The sequence below is a fragment of the Apodemus sylvaticus genome, chromosome 3, assembly GCF_947179515.1.
Source record: "Apodemus sylvaticus chromosome 3, mApoSyl1.1, whole genome shotgun sequence".
NCBI lineage: Eukaryota > Metazoa > Chordata > Mammalia > Rodentia > Muridae > Apodemus > Apodemus sylvaticus.
The window spans coordinates 147,438,670-147,456,839 of NC_067474.1; positions in this window are offsets into that span (position 1 = coordinate 147,438,670).

Sequence of the window (18,170 nt, forward strand, 5' to 3'; positions counted from 1 at the left end):
TGGTGCCCTGCATTCCACCCCCGTGCCCACCCGCTTCCGCACGGGCCACTGCTCCCATCACCCCGCGCACATCCAGGCTCTGGCCCCGCCCCCGAGAGGCCGTTCCAGCCCGAAGCCCCGCCCACACACGTGCGTGCGCGTGCTCCTTGGGCCTCCGGGACTGGCCGCACGTAAGGCCCATCCCTGGGAAGCTCTGCTCTGGTGTCTGCCTGGATGAGGCTGTAAGGGTCGGGTCAGAGCCGAACTTGAGCAGGGCGGTCCTGGGAGAGGCTGTCGCGTGTCGTGGACGACGTCAGATCAGAAGCTTGGCAGGGAGCCTGTGGGAGCTTCCAGTTTCGGGCCCAGAGGACCCGGCGCGGCCATTGGCTCCCACGCACGCGCGGAGCTTAGCTCTGCGTCGCCCCCGTGCGGACAGAGGAAGCAGCGCCTGCTTGGCACCCGAGGACTCCTCCGGGCTGCACGCGATCCAGGCACGCGCCGCCACCTAGGCGATTTACTCTCCAGACACCGCCCCCTTCCATCGATGGACCGGAGGACGGGCTGATGTTGTCATGGCGACGGCTGAACCGATGCAGTGCTTTCCTCTGGCTCCTGTGAATCTTTCTCTGGACAGAGAGAGGATTGGAGTATGGCTACCCAGCCTCCTTGCTTCATCCTCAGTCTGTAATCTAAATGAATGAGGATTGATCCCTCCCCAAAGCAGCAAGGCCTTGAACGACAAATGAGCCTTTCCTAAAAGCCTACTTACCGAGTGAAGGCCAACATTAACGATAATAGAAGTGTTTTCATTCCAAGATCCTGAAAATGAATAATATTTCGGCCAGCGAGATGGATCAGTGAATAAAAAAAAAAAGCATTTGCTGTGCAAATCTTAGGACCTGAGTTTGATCCCCAGAGTCCATGCAGATGTAGGAGAAAAACAAGACTCCAGAAAATGTCGTCTGACCCCCCCCCCTCATTTGCATGTAGCTGCATCTCCCATCCCGATAAAACTAAATAGAACAAAAAATTAAATTGGTAAAATTTAATGAGAGCGGATTAAGTTGGGTCCTTACAGAGTACCTTTGTATATGGGATAACTGTGTTCCTTACCAAATCAAGGAGTAGACACTCTTATGTAAGAGATAAGGAACTTTAGATCCAGAGAAATAGCTTGTTCAAAGTCACACTGGGAATGTAGCTCAGTATGGGTAGTGCACTTATCCGTGTGTGAAACTCTTGTTTTCAGTGTTTGGTACAGCAAGGCTCCTATTTAGCCCAGGTTGGCCTTGTAGCTGACCTTCAACTCCGGACTCTCCTGTTTCTATCCCTCCACACAAGTGTTCTGCACGGTGTGTACCACCATGCTCAGTTTGATTCGGTGCAAAGGATCAAACCCAGGGCTTCATGCACACTAGATAACACTCTGTTCACCGATCTGCAGTCCCAGTTTATATCCAGTTCTTTCTTCTAATAAACAATAACATCATCCCGTTTCCCCCTACCCAGGGCACTTCCATGAATTTCCATGGGTGGAGTTTTCCAGAATTGCCCCTTGCAGGATCAGATTGTTCTTAGCAGATGCATATTTCTTTCTATTGCTATTTTTTTTTTTTGTGGTGGTTTGACTGAAAATGGCTCCCCTAGGCTCATAAGGAGGTGTGGCCTTGTGGGCTTGCTTTCTTTCTTTCTTTCTTTCTTTCTTTCTTTCTTTCTTTCTTTCTTTCTTTCTTTTTTAAGATTTATTTATTTTAAAGAGTTATTATGTATACAGTGTTCTGTCTGAATGTATACCTGCAGGTCAGAAAAGGGCACCAGATTTCATTGATGGTTGCTAGGAATTGAACTCAGGACCTCTGGAAGAACAGCCAGTGCTCTTAACCTCTGAGCCATCTCTCCAGCCCCAGCCTTGTTGGCTTTGAATCCCTGTGCCAGTGTGCTCAGGGGTGAATACTAAAGGGTGTGACTCCTTTAGAAAGAACGTTCTCAGCAAGAGAATTGTACTCATAAAAATGCAGGAGCCGCTCTCGCCTCTCTCTGGACTCTTATCTCTCTCTGCCCTCTCTTGCCCCTTTCTCTCTGTTTCCCCTCTCTCTCCATTCTCTCCCCTCTTTCCACGTGGTCATGGCCAGCTCTCATCCCTCTATCTCCTCTTTCTCTCTCTATTTCTCTATCTCCTTTTCTCTTTCTACTCTTCTAATAATAAATCTCTGAAACTATGAAAAAAAAAATGCAGGAGCCAAGCATGATGGTGTACACCTGTAATCTCAGCTTTTGCATGACAGAGGCGTGAGGCTCTTGGGTTTGTGGCTAGCCTAGGCTACAAAAGGAGTTAAAAGGCAGCTTTAACTACATGAGATCCTAACAAAACAAAATCCTAATTTTACAACTTTAATTCCAGAACTTCAGAGGCAGAGGTAAGCATAGCTCTGTGAGCTTGAGGCCAGCCTGGTCTACAAAGTGAGTTCCAGGGCAGCCAAAGCTACACAGAGAAACCCTGTCTCAAAAATACATACATACATACATACATACATACATACATACATACATACCAAATGAAAACAAAGAACTGAGAGACTAGCACTGTAGTCAGCGGTAGAAAACTTACTACATCAAGAACCACAGAAAGAACGGGAGTGCGGAGGAAGGAAAGAGGAAAACAGACATTTCGGAATTCAAGTGCACTCGCGTTTACTTTGAGCAGGAGATCCTAAACTTTAGCCAGCTGAGTATCAACCTAATGAAGGTTACCAGAAATGACACTAATCATGGCTTAACCTTTTTGAATACTGTAGGACTTTAGTTAGGACTTCTTTTGCTGTGAAAAAACACCATGATCATGCCAACTTTTATAAAGTTCTAAATATTATATATTTATATATAATTAATAGATTTATTTGGGACTGGCTTACAGTTTCGGAGGTTTAGTCCGTTATCATCATGGCAAGAAGCATGACAGCATGCAGGCAGACATGGTGCTGGAGAGGGAGCTGAGAGTTGATCCTCAGGCAGCAGAGAGAGAGAGGATACTAGGATTGGCTTGGACATCTGAAACCTAAAAGCCTGCCCCAGTGACCCTCTTCCTCCATCACCGCACAAGTCTCTGTGAGACTATGGGGTCCATCTGCAGGGACCTTTGCTGAAGAAGGCTGTGGTGGGGACACTGGGGATGGCAGGGGCAAAGTACTTCCTTTGGGTAAATATTTTCTTTCCTAACTCTTTGCTCTTCTGGGGCCAGAAACTGCTGGCTTCTGGGGATTAACACCTGCTATTTAACTGTGGGGCAGGGCGGGAGATAAAGGTGTTAGCTAATTCAGGCTCTCTGTTCTTTTATTCTAGAGATGCTCAGAGTTTCCTTAACATTTTGAGACTCAGAAAAAGAAAAAGAAAGTCACACACAGAGAAAGAAAATGTTTAATGCAGGCAATATGCACAGACACATACACATTCCTACACACAGACACACATTCACACACATTCACACACACACACACACACACACACACACACACACACACACACACACACAGGTGCTCAGCCCGGACTGCCTGTCTTGTCAGCTCCACAAGTGTTCACACATACTTACATATATACACATAGACCTACATATGTATGTATAGACAGACATATACATCTGTACATTTGGATGTATGGGGCAGAGCCCCCGAAGCCACACGCATACGTTTGGTGGGAGCATGGGGCAGAGCCCCAGATACTACACTTTATTCCTTCTCTCTGGCCTTTTTATATTTTCTTAGACAAAAGTTCCTTATAAAATTACCTCGCAGATAAGATGTTACACAAAAGAGGAAATTCAAAAGGATGTTGATAGTACATACGTTCAGAGCAGTGTTTCATTCCGTAAGCTCATTATAAGTTCACAGCCACAGTTTCCCATGGCCTTGCCTTATAGTGAACACCTGTGGCCCCATCCTTGTCCCTGACCTAGGATGAATGTTTTTCTTTGATCACAAATCCATCCCAAGCCTATTTATTTTTGGTGTAATTATGAAAGCTTATAGTATTTCTTATTATGCATCATTTACTTACCTTTCTATGAGGAGTGGGCATATTCTATTCTTGATTCTGATTTTATTACATCTTTCTCTCAAACAGCTAAAACCATCTCCCAAAATCTTTCTAAAATTATCAAATCAGGAATTCTACAAAGTCATGAATTTGTCTAAACAGCATTACTTCATGAAAGTTCCTCTTCATGTTGATCTGCAGGAAGATTGTTCAATAGGGTGGGCCCAGGAATCATTAGGCTGTGTGATAGTGACAGGAAAGGAATATCAGCAGTGAGAAGCAGTCCTGGGATGAGGTCTCTTAGGACCTCACCTCTCAGAGCTCACCCATCGTAGGCCAGGGAAAAACCGTGGGCCGCCTCCAGAAAACTCTCTCATTGGCTGTCAGCCTTTCCTAGATGAGCCCTGACACTGTTCTCATTTAAACCACCAGAAATAAAAATAAAAAGAAATATGTATCTGCTAAGAAGAATCTGATCCTGCAATCCCCGGCCATTCTAGTCGTTTGTCTATTTCCCAGGTAAAGAGTTTGCTGCTATTTACAATTCTTTTTAAGTCCAGATCTCCCATCTGATTTTAGCCTACCCTGCTGGCCACATGTTGGTGGCCCCCTGATTTCTTTAGATTAAATAATAGTGCCTTAACATGGCCTGATGAGGACCTTGGAATCCTGTGACTGGCCTGCGGTGTCCCTATCAGATTGGAGAACCCGGAGAGGGACAAAGGACCTGGTAACATTCAGGACTTCATGGAAGAAGTAACATTTGAGCAGACGCCTCTGGTGGAAACCTTAGCCGGATGGGGCTTGCTTATTCTTTTGTCTTTTCTCTTCTATGCATGTGGTTACGTGTGTGTGGTTGCACATACATGTAGATTGACATGTGTACATGTTTGGAATCATCCTCAATGGCTCTTCTCCGTTATTCAGTGTGCCCAGGTCTCTCAGTCAGACCCAGGGCTCATCTGGATGGCTGCTCTCCATGGTCAGCTTGCTCTGAAGACTTCTGTCTCTCCCTGCCTCCATGTCGGCCACCAAGTCCACCTAGCATCTCTGCGGAGTCCCTGGGAATTCTGATTTATGCTTGAGAGTTGAGCAACCACTGAGTCATCTCCCCCGTCCCTGGAAAGGGCTTTCTAATATGAGTGCCTGAAAATGGCCTGAGCAAGAGTCTGGGGAGAGGAGGTTTCAGAGGCCAGGCCAGAACCTACAGTGACTGTCCCACAGCATCAAGGACAGAGCCTTCTGTGATGCCCTGTGGGAAGCCACTGAGGCTTCAAGCAGCAGGATGACAATAACTCAAGCATAAACCTCATGTGCATCTGTATGTGTAGAGCACTGGGCATTTTTTAGAGTAAGAAGGCTTTAGGTCCATAAGTCAGGAAGTCACAGCCTTCTTTGTATGTCTGCACACATACATGCAGAAGCTAGAGGCTGATGTGGGTGTCTCCATGCTCTGCAGTTATGTCTTGTCTTTTGTTTTGTTTTGTTTTGTTTTATGACAGAGTCTCTGTGTAATCTTGGCTATCCTAGAACTCACTATGCACACCAGCCCGGCCTCATCTCAGTGAGGTCCACCTGCCTCAGCCTCCTGAGTGCTTGGACAAAAGACATGCTCCTATACACACACACACACACATACACACACACACACACACCACAACTCGCACACACACCACACACACACACCATACAGCACACCCATATCACCACACACGTGTGCACACACATATACAGACACACACACCACAGCACACATACACACACTACACAGCACACACACACATACACACCCTAAACAGCACACACACACACCACCACATAGCGCATGCACACACACACACACACACACACATACACACACACACCACTCAGCACACACACACACACATCACACCACACACACCACACCACACATACACACACCACACAGCACACACACACACCATACCACCCAACCCAGTTCCTCCTTATTTTTGAGACAGGGTCTCTCTCTGAGCCCTGAGCTCAGCAGTTTAGCTACAGTGGTTGGGCACAGCGCGCCAGGGACCATCCTCTCTACATCTTCCCTCAGTGCTGGATCACAAGCATACATGCCACACCTGTTTGCTTGTTTGTTTGTTTTTTAAGATTCGTTCTATTTTAAATTATGAGTTTGTGTGTGGGCAGTGCATACAAGTGCAGGTTTCCGAGAAAGCCAGAGACATTGGGTCCCTGGAGCCGACATTCCAGGTGCTTTTGAATTGCTGTGATGTCGCTGGGAACTCAGCTTGAGTCCTTTGCAAGAACAGTGTTTGCTCTTAACCCCTGAGTCGTCTCTCCAGCACCACGCCTGCCTCTAATGTGCATCCTGGGAATTGAACTCAGGTCTCCTTTGCTTGCACAAGTGCTTTCCAGACAGAGCCATCTACCCAGCAGGCCCTGAGCACACAGTTAAAGAAGGCAGTCTGCTGCACTTCCCGGAGAAGATTGTCCCTGTGCTCTCTAAATAGAGATGCTCGTTTTGCCACGGGTGCTTTGGTTTTAGACACTATCCTTTGATTCTCTGCTGTAAGACAGTTTTACCTGCACTCCTCGCCCGCCCACTGCATACATAACCCCCATCCCCTGTGCCAACATACTTTTGATGCCTTCAGTATTCGTTCATTTCCAAATATTATTTTTCTTTTTTTTGTACGTTTCTCTTTTCCATGAAATTGACAGTTGTTACTCGCTTATTTATAAATGTATCTGTCTCTGTGTCTTTGTGTTTCTGTCTGTCTGTCTCTGTCTAGCTCTGTGTGTCTCTCTCTCTGGCTATTCAGGTGGGCCAGGTGCCCTGGGTGGGTCTTTCTGGAAACCCAGGTTTAACACCGGTGACAGAAGGTAAGTGAGCCAGGATTGGGGGAAACTCAAACAGAGGCGCAGGCCTGGCACAGCCCACAACCCCGAGATGCTCCTGCGCTCAGCGCAGCTCAGCAGCAAAAGCTGAAGCACCCCGCTTTCCATCGCTGCTGGCTCGCTCACTTGTCCTCCCCTGCAAGGACGCCCGCCATCAGGGATATCAGGATTAGCAAGTTGTTTCAATCTGAAGCCAACTGCAATGGTGCTGCTGATGTGGACTGCCTTTGCAACCCAAACTTCCTCAGGCTGGGCAGCAGGTTCTTCCTTGAGGGTCTGAAAGGTACATCTCCGTGACTACCACCTCCCATATCGTGTCGGCTTCACCTTGAAGACACTTTTTTTTAAAAGATTTTATTAATTTATTAATTTTTTTATATATGAGTACACTGTAGCTGTACAGGTGGTTGTGAGCCATCATGTGGTTGCTGGGAATTGAAATCAGGACCTCTGCTTGCTCCAGCCCAAAGATTTATTTATTATTATATGTAAGTACACTGTAGCTGTCTTCCGACACACCAGAAGAGGGCGTCAGATCTCATTACAGATGGTTGTGAGCCACCATGTGGTTGCTGGGATTTGAACTCAGGACCTTCTCCACTGAGACATCTCACCAGCCCCAGACACATTTTTTTAGAATCCTCTGTTCCTATGCAGTTTGGAGGATCTGCCCTTTTTGTATATCGATGGAAGAGCTATCATGCTAGGTAAGGTCCAGATTATTTACACTATAAAGTCTATATATTTTGTTTGTATTATAAACAATCTGAGGAACCTTTGGAAAAAAAAAACATGAACTACAGCTGGGTGTGGTGGCGCATGCCTTTAATTCCAGCACTCAGGAGGCAGAGGCAGGCAGATTTCTGAGTTTGAGGCCAGCCTGGTCTACAGAGTGACCTCCAGGACAGCCAGGGCTACACAGAGAAACTCTGTCTCGAAAAACAAACAAAATTCAAAAATTAAAAGTGTTTACTGTTCTTGAAGATTTGGGTTCCCTGTATCCATATCAAGTTTTGGTTTTTGGGGGTTTTTGTTTGTTTGTTTGTTTTGTTTTTGTTTTTCGAGACAGGGTTTCTCTGTGTAGCCCTGACTGTCCTGAAACTCACTCTGTAGACCAGGCTGGCCTCGAACTCAGAATTCGCCGCCTCTGCCTCCCAAGGGCTGGGATTAAAGGCATGTGTCACCACGGCCCAGCTCCATATCAAGTTCCTAACTGTAATTCCAAATCCAGGAAATCTAATGCGGTCTTCTGATCTCTTCAGGCTCTTCCACTGATGTCTACATACCCTCTCCAAACCCCACATACACATAGTTAAAGACAAGACAAATTCCTCCTTTCAAAGTTTTATTAGTTTTGATTATGCATACGCACGAGTGTGCATGCTTATGTGTCTCTTGTGTGAGTACGTGCAGAATCCTGGGAGGTCAGAGGAGTTGTATCGGAAGGGGCTCTAGGAGGCCCACGAGTGGCGAACATGGCTCTGCAACCCTCTGCCTTGCTAAAAGCCCTTGGATTTCCTTCCTAAAACTAGTCACCAAGGTCTTCTGCCTTATTCGGCCACTTCCCCCTCCAAAGACTGATCATCAAAGTCCAGATATTGAAGTTTTGGAGTCCAGCAATCAAAATTTCCCTACTTAAATCTGCCTTACTAAACATGCCCAATTAAAATAATCAACTCATCATAACACGGTTTCACCTTTTTCCTTTATAAACTGTCATTTGCCCATGGCCACCTCTGTCTCTTTCCGATCCAGAGGCCGCCCTTAGTCCCTCCAGGGCAGCGATCTCTTCCTCTCCCCTGCTTCCCTCCCCTTTGCCCTTGTCCTCTGTCTTCTGTCTTTGTCCCTTATTTCCTGTTCTTTGCCCCTCTGGGTCAAATACATCTCCTTTGTGCTGAGAACTTGGTCTTGGAGCACTGGGTGCAGATTCAAGGCCCCCCACAGCATCCCCTGGAGTTGGAGTTGCAGGGGCTTGAGAGGCAGCAGATGGGGTTGTGAGTTTAAGGCAATCCTAGGCTACATGGCAAGACTGAGGAGGTGTGGGACTGTGAAAGGCAGTCTGTGGCCTGGATGAGCAAGGCTTACTGCGGAGACCCAGAAGAATATTCTACAAGGGACGGAACTGTGAGCCATGCTCCCAGACCCTTAGGCTCCTGACACCAACTCCATACTCCTGACTCCTCAACTCCATAATCCTGTGGCCATCAGTCACACAGGGCCAGGCCCCTAGTGTTCTGGCTGCACTCCACCCCCACAGTCACCTTGCTACAGCCAGGTTTTCCCCGCCCCACAGTTACCTGGCAACAGTCAGGTGGCCGGGCCCACTGTAAAGGGGGGCTGTTTGGCCCCTCCTCACTCTGTTGCCCCTTTCTCTTGCCCACGCTCTCTCTTGTCTCTTGTCCCCCTGCTCCCCCTCTCTCCCCATTCTTCTCCCCTCTTTCCACGTGGTCATGGCCAGCTCTCACCCCTCTATCTTTTATTTCTCTCTTTACTTCTCTATCTCTTTTCCTTTTCCTATTTTTCTATAATAAAGCTTTAAAACCATGGACTGTCTCTGAGATGGGGTTTCTCAGCTTGTGCAGGGGTGACTAGAGGTTCTAATGAAATTTACACCTAAATAATATTCATTCATTCATTCATTTTTTTTTTTTTTTGAGACAGGGTGCCTTTGAGTATCACTGGCTGTCCTGGAACTTGCTCTGTAGACCAGGCTGGCCTTGAACTCACAGACATTCTCCTGCCTCTGCTTCCTGAATGCTGGAATTAAAGGCATGTGCCACCACCACCCAGCCCATCTTGGAATTAAAGGCCATCTTATAATAAAGACAAACTAGGTCTATTCGTGTTTATGATTAAATCTATGATTGAGTCATGCCCCACCTGTAACCTAAACTACAGATGGTTCTGTACTGCCTGTTCCAGGAAATGACAACCAAGCCTGTTCCCCAAAAGTTGTTATGACCACCTTGTCACTCCCTTGTTACCGCCTTGCAAACATTTTTTTTGTTTTGTTTCAAGAGGTTGTTGTGACCACCTTGTCATAGCTACCTTGCAACGTATTTGTCTACCAAGTCCCCCATTTGGAAACCTCCTACTTCTGAGCTATAAAATCCCTAATCTTACCCGTATCCAAAGTTGATCTCTAGAACCCTGTTGTAGAGAGACACAGGGCATGTATGTGAATGAAAAAGCTTGCTTTAGGGGCTGGAGAGATGGCTCAGTGGTTAAGAGCACTGTCTCCTTTACCAGAGGTCCTGAGTTCAATTCTAGCAACCACATAGTGGCTCACAACCATCTGTAATGGGATCTGATGCCCTCTTATGGTGTGTCTGAAGACAGCGGACAGGGTACTCACATATGTACAATACTTTTTTTTTTTTTTTTTTCTGAGACAGGGTTTCTCTGTAAAGCCCTGGCTGTCCTGGAACTCACTCTGTAGACCAGGCTGGCCTCGAATTCAGAAATCCGCCTGCCTCTGCCTCCCAGAGTGCTGGGATTATAGGCGTGTGCCACCACCGCCCGGCATAAGTTTTTTTCTTTAAGTTACCTTTAATTAATTTGGCCATGGTTTGAACTGGTTAGCTCTCCCATCTGTGGGACTGACAGGGGTCCTTGTGATGCATCTATAATCTTTCATTGCTCTAAGGGCCGTCGCTCTTCAGTGTGGGCGTGTATGCTCCTAAGTTTGGGCATGTGGATGTGCATACACCTAAGTTTGTTTTGAAGGACTAGGATTGAACTCAGGGCCTTGGTAAACTAGGGAAGTGCACTACCACTGAGCTACATCATCATTCCATTAAAAAGGGTTTTTAGTTTTAATATTTACATTTAATTAATAATTTTTTCTCTCTTTTTTTTTAAAGATTTATTTATTATTATATGTAAATACCCTGTAGCTGTCTTCAGACACACCAGAAGAGGGCATCAGATCTCATTATGGATGGTTGTGAGCCACCATGTGGTTGCTGGGATTTGAACTCAGGACCTTCGGAAGAACAGTCAGTGCTCTTAACCGCTGAGCCATCTCTCCAGCCCAATAATTCTTTTAATAAATACATTTGTCCTCCCTAGTGCTGGGATGGTGGGAGTGTCACTGTGACCAGTTTGTTATTTACTGCTGATGGTGTTTGTTTCTTTAAAAAAAAATCCTGTCTTACATTACAAATGCAGAGTCTTCTCTCATCTCTGGAGCTGGTAACAGTCTGTCCTGCGCCTGGCCAGTCTGTCCTGCGCCTGGTCAGGTTTGTTTGGAAATGTTTACTGATCTCCCCCTCCCCCAACCCCAGATAGCACAGCTGTGACTGGGACCTGGGAGCTAAGCTGGGGTGCGAGGTTGGGGTGTGTCTGCCTTCTGTGACCTTGCTCACATCATCACATGACTTGGGGACCCCTCCCACCTTCAGTTACTCCTGGGCCCCGCCCCAGAGACTCTGCCTCAGCCTTTCCACAGGATAAAACTCCAGTCCTCAGTTCCAACCAGACATGATCCAGGGACACAAGAAGCCTCTGACTTCCTGTTTTATTTTATGATTTTTTTTTTTAATTTTCCTTTTGAGATAGGGTCTCACAATGGCTAGCCTGGCACTCACTATGCAGTCCAGGCTAACCTTGAAGTCACAGAGATCTACTTGTTTCTATCTCCAGAGTTCCAGGATCTAAGATGTGTGCTACCCTCTACCATGCCCGGCCTTTTTAATTTTTTAAAAATTTTTTAAAAATTAAAAAAAAATTATTATCCTATTACCTTTCTATTTCCTCTCTCTCCCCCACTCTTCCCCCCCCTCTCTCTTGTCTTTTCTTTTTTTTTTTTTAAATATTTATTTATTTATTATATGTAAGTACACTGTAGCTGTCTTCAGCTGCCATTAGAGGGTGTCAGATCTCTTTACGGATGGTTGTGAGCCACCATGTGGATGCTGGGATTTGAACTCATGACCTTTGGAAGAGCAGTCGGTGCTCTTACCAGCTGAGCCATCTCTCCAGCCCTTGTTTTTGTTTTTGTTTTTGTTTTTTTTTTAGCATAGATGGCTATCCTGGGACTTAATCTATAGACAAGGCTAGCCTTGAAGTCAGAGATTTACCTGCCTCTGCCACCCAAGTGCTGGGATCAAAGGTGTGCACCACCACCTCCCGGTGGCTAATTTTATTATTTTGAAGTTATGTGTCTCTGTGTGGGTGTGTACATGTAAGGACAGGAGCCCTGGGAGGCCAGAGGCTCAGATCCCCTTGGAGCTGGGGTATAGGTAGTTGTGAGCTACCCAGAGTGAATCCTCTGCAAACAAGTAGGTGTTCTTAGCCACTAAACCATCTCTCGGCTGTAAGAGGCACAGCTTCAAGAAAGCATTGGAGAAAACAGAGTTGTTAAACACGGGCCTGCTTTCCTCAAAGGAAGGCGGAATGGTGGCGGTCACCTGGAAGGCTGGACTGAAAGTGACCAGACAGCCCGGCATTCCTTTGCTATCTGGTTAGGAGACAGCTCCGACCTGTAGATCCCCCACCCCACCCCACCCCCAATCCTGAAAATTGTTTAGGCCCTAATCCTGGGGTTTGTCTCTCAGAGAACAAAACTCATCTTTGTGGAAGAGGCCTAGGACTCTGTCTCCTCCATCAATAGAATCCACCCAGATCCTTCCTCTCTAGGCCCCAGTCCTGAGTGCTGTCTCCCGGTCAACAGGACTCAACTCAGGCTAAGGCGCTCAGGCACTTCTCTAGTGGGGTATTTTGTAAGGGAATTTCGACTTGACATAGGCAGCCTTGAAACTTTGTTATGAAAATTGCCACATGAAGACTTTCCCCTAAAGTTTTACTGTCTTTAAATGTGTAAGAAGTTAAACCACCGGGCCACTCTGAAAGGTTTGGTCCAGTCTGACTGGCCGGTTTCCCTTCTCATCTCTTCAAGGCTCTTCCCCCCAACCCCCCCCCCCCAGCTGTGATTCCTACAGGGACAAAGCCTTCCCCCCTCCAACATCCAGCTCTTTATTTAACTTCTTTAAAGTTAGCATACAAACCGTGTGAGGTCTTGCAGGGAGCTGGAGCCTGTGGCCACTACTACAGGGTGAGGCGAAGGATGTTTGACAGAGGACTGTGGAGAGATGGGGATAATAAATTAGTAAGGGCAAGCTTTTCCAGGTGAGAGATAGTAACCTAATTATACAATTTTAATCATAATAAGTTGGGCAGAGTGGACCATGCCTTTAATCTCAGCAGCGGTTAGGCAGAGGCAGGAAGATCTTAGTGAACTTAAGGCCAGTCTAATCTACCTAGGGAGTCTCAAGTTAGCCAGGCCTATATAGTAAGACCCTGCCTCAAAAAAATATTTTTAGGACTTGGAGAGATGGCTCAGTGGTTAAGAGCACTGACTGCTCTTCCGGAGGTCCTGAGTTCAATTCCCAGAGACCATATGGTGGCTCACAACCATCTGTAATGGGATCTGACGCCCTCTTCTGGTGTGTCTGAAGATGACTACAGTGTACTCATAAATAAAATAAATAATTCTAAAAAATATTTTTAATAAAATATGTTTTTAAACCACAGATTATGTCATAGTGTCTGCCTAAAGTCTCAGCTCCTTGGAAAGCTGAGGCAGGAAAATCATCTGAGGCCCAGAGTGTGAGACCACCATGGGCAGTATAATAATGAGACTGCTTCAAGAACTTGATTTGAACGTAGTTCACCAAAAGTACCATCAATATAAAACTATTTTTTATATTGGATGCGTTCCATCTTTTTCTATAAACTCTTTGGAGCCCAGAATCTATTTTATGCCCTCAGCACTTCTCAACTATATGATGTCTTTAGGTTGGTGTGATGGCTAAGACTGTGGATATAGGGGTGGAAGTGGGGAAGGGCAGACATGTTCAAAACCACACACAGTGAGGTATTATTGTTAATAATAATAGTAGTAGTAGCAGTAGTAGAGTTCCTTAATGGAACTGATTCCATTTTTTTGTTTTGTTTTTGTTTTGTTTTGGTTTTGGTTTTTTGAAACTGGTTTTCTCTGTATAGCCCTGGCTGTTCTGGAGCTCACTCTGTAGACCATGCTGGCCTTGAACTCACAAAGACCTGCCTCTGCCTCCCAAGTGCTGGGATTAAAAGTATGGACCACCACCACCTGGTGGCTCTTGTGTCTTTAACTCCCTGAGAAGTCTGGTGAAGTCTGCGGATGTGAACTGTTTGGATACATAAGGGAAGAGAACTCGATTTGGTTTCCCCACTTTCAGCAGCACTGGGAACAAAAGCATGTTCCAGGCAAGAACCCTCCCACTGGGACCCAGGAGGGACCGGAACCACCGTGTCACAATGGGATAAGCCTGTCTGTGATGGGCAATGACAGGAAATCTGGAGCCGAGCATAAAGATACTATGATTTTGTTGTTTTCTTTTTTTAATTTTATTTTTTTAAAATTCCAGGGTCTAAGGTGCATACTCCAAGGGATCCCCACGCCGTCTGTATGAGTTGCTTTTCTGTTGCTGTATAAAAATGCTGTGACTAAAAGCTACTTATGGAAGTGTTCAATTGAGCTTACAGTTCCAGGGAGAGAGAGTCCTATTGGCTGTTAGAGCAGGAAGCTTGAAGATCGCTTTACTCCTCAAGCAGGAAGCAGAGAGGGCTAAGAGGAAGTGGGGTTACAACCTTTTAAAGGTCCAGATGAAGTTCTTCCTCCTGCAAAGACTACCCCTCCCAAAGGTCCCATAACCTCCCAGGAGCAGCACGACTCACCGGAGACCCGGTGTTCAGTTACCTGAACCCAGGTGATATTTCTCCTTTAGACAACCACACCCTCTGTTTTATGCTTTAACAGATTTTTGCTGGTAAATTTACAGGAACAGCATAGAAGACAGACACCATGTACTTGTATGTAGAACAACTCAGGAAATCACAAAGATTCAGGCTGTGCTGGCCAGTTTTATGTCAACTTGACAGAAGCTGGCGTCATCTGAGGTGAGGGAAATCAGGAAAATGCCCCCCTAAGATTGGGCTGTGGGCAAGCCCACAGAGCAGTTCCTTGATTAGTGATTGATAGGGACAGGCCTGGCCCATTGTGGGTGGTGCCATCCTTGGCCTGGTGGTCCTGGAATCTCTAAGGAAGCAGGCTGAGTAAGCCAGTAAGCAGCACCCTTCCATGGCCTCTGCATCAGCTCCTGCGTTTGGGATTAATACTACAGGAGGATTGGGAATTCAAAGCCAGTCTGAGTTATATGAGTCCCTGTCAAAAGAGAAAGAAATGTATTTATTTTTCAAAATTCCAAAATTTCTAGAAACATTTACAGATTAATCACTATAAAGCTGATTGTTAAAACTGTTCACTGAGACACTTTTGACCTTTACTTAAATTTTACACACTTGTCGATATCTGACTCCTGCACCACCTTGCTACTTGTAGACTGAGGTGCTTTTTGACCCTATGGAATATAACAGGTACACAAGACAGGACTATATTAAGCAGGACATTTGGGGTTGGATGGAAGGCTTAGTTGTCGGAATAATCGTTGTGTGCTGTGTGTAAAGGCTGTCTTTGCATCACTCAAGGGTTGACTTCTGCAGCCCCGAGAGTTGAGAACCGGCCACTCTTTGGCTTTACTTTTATTGATCATCGCCTGTCTCAGTATTTGTAGACATCTTCTCCATCATCACCTTCTGATTAGTTCTGATAAAGATCTGATGGCCAATAGCTGAAGCAAGAAAGAAAAGGCAGGACTTCTGGGCAGAGATAGGAATTGTGGGAAGAATCAGTGAGGGGAAGGGGAAGAGGATTCATAAGCGAGACAGAGACACGGAGAGATAATGCGAGAGAACGAGTCAGGGCACGCTAGCTGGGCGGTGCCTAGCTCTGGTGCCTAAGCGGTTATAAATAATATCAAGAAAGCTCGGTGTCATTATTGGGGAGCTGGTGGGTCTGAGGCAAATGGCCAAGGGCATTTGCTATTCTATATGGTGGCTCACAGCTGCCTCAGCTCCAGCTCCAGGATCTGATGCTCTCCTCTGGCCTCGAAGGCACCCATGCACACACAGCCCCACCCCAGCCCCCGGTAAATCTAAAAAAATACATATATAATAAAAGCTAGTTTTGTCTTTTTTTTTTTTTAAAGAATGAAATGTTTCCTGTTAGAGTAGATTCTTAGGCACTTTCCAGGTGGTGTGGTGTAGTGTGCTAGCTGGGTATCTTTTGGCATAATTGTTACATTCTTGGCATGAAAAGCACAGGGTTGTTATCTTCAAAAAGGCCAGCCAAACAAGCCTCACTTGCCTCCTGTAGAGCACTTTGGATTCACGGATCTGTTTTAAGATTCTGAACAATGTGTGTGTGTGTGTGTAATTTATTTTTATATGATGTTCATTAGTGTTTTGTCTGCATGCATGTCTGTATGAGGATGTCAGAAATCCTGGAACTGGAGTAACAGACAGGTCTGAGCTGCCTTGTGAGTTTTGGAAATTGAACCCCAGTCCTCTGGAAGAGCGGCCAAACCACCTCTCCAGCCCCCTGAACAATTTCTTGCACCAGACACACACATGAAGGGGTTTAGTTTTAGAGTTCCACAGTCCCGGGCTGGCAATGATGAGGTTTCTTCCCATCCAGTAGAGGGCGCTGTGCTGCGCCGTTTTTGTGGTCAGTAGGCCCCTGGGTTGTCCATACTTTTAAGTGTCATGGTTATAGAGAACCTCCTTACCATCCCTCTTCTCCTTTGGCTGAAGCTAGAGGCAGCATCTGGCAGAGCGGTGGCAGCTGCCCATCAAGTCTGTTTAACTCACTACCGTTTTGGCAGAAGAGTCGAGAGGGGTTTTGAGTAGATGGAAGAAGAGAGATTGCTCTGTGGCTCAGGAAGTAGTGAACTCCCTCTCCCTGACTTCTTACAGACTCACCTTCTGCAGGCAAGAGGAGACCAGACCTCCTCTGACCCTTGTCTTCCTGCTAACAATAGCAAGTGGTCTTTGCCTTCGTTGACGTGAGTTGGGAGCCCTCAGCCAGGCCTCCCCGCAGCTGCCCCTCTGGTTGTGTAACAGTCAGGAACTGCTTGTGGGAAAACTAATCAGTAACCAGAAATGGCTCCAGGCAATCACAATCTTTGTTCCAGAGATCCGAGGGACTGCCAGGCATCTAGTGATTGGGTGATAAGGATCGGAGGTGCGGCGTCTGCCTTCACCCCGCCTTCCACCCCACCCCGACTGAGAGAAGATGCCCACCAGTCTGGAAACAGCCACCAATCATCTAATCTCTCCTAAATTAGCATCCCAGAAAGGCAGCTTTTGACCGGAGTCCTCCATCTTCCCTGGTTTTCCTAAGAAAGCCTCATTCTTTGCCTCAAACCTTGCTCTCACTCAACGGGCCTGCCGTGAGTGAACTGAGGATTTGAGAGAATATAGTAACACTTACTTGGGACTCAAATTTGAAGATTTGTGGGACAGGGACAGGGCTGTTGGGGAACGTCTATTGATCTGGAGAAGGTTTGAGCCAGTTTCAACATCTGTTCTACATCTCTGGAGGAAAAGCAGCCTCAGGAGATGTCTGAATGACGTCCCTGCACCAATTAATGAGAAGAAAAATGCTTGAGGCCTGTCCACCGGACTGCTGGTGGGGGTCGCCTCGAGGAGGAGCATGGGTTAGGGAGGTAAAGGAATTTCTATCCCAGAGACACAGTGAGTAAAAAGGCTGCCTTACACACAGGCATTACGTGTTCAATCCCAGACACCATGTTCACGAACTGTGAATCTGTGTGTTTCTAATCCCGGCACTTGAGAAACAGGGGTCAGGTAGATTTCTGGGGCTTGGTGGGAGCCAGCCCAGCCTACCTCGCAAGTTCCACCCAGAAGGGTAACTTAAAAAAAGAGGCAGAAGGCACTGGGAAAGTGACTCCTCAGGTTGTCTTCTGTCCCCCATCCCTACAAAACTCGTGTGGGCTGTAGTCATACTTGCGCGCAGTGAGGCCAGATGATGTTGGGTGACCTACTCGATCAGTGCCAACGTTGTTGCCCTGAGATCATCTTTCACTGAACCTGGAGCCTCTGATTTTCGCTTTTTGGGTTTGTTTGTTTGTTTGTTTGTTTGTTTGTTTTGCTCTGTTGGCCAGTATTCCTAGAGAAGATCCATTGGTCTCCCAGTTTTTACCTGGGTGCTGGGGATTTGAACTCAGGTTTAGAAGGAAGAAATAAAACACCCCAACCCCAACCACTGAGAATGCCTGGCCACTGTGGCTGTCAGAAATGTATGGGGAGGAAACAGGGGAAGAAGAGGCATCATTAGTTCTCGGTGTGGTGGCCCCTGCTGTCACCAGTGACAACGGTTTGGT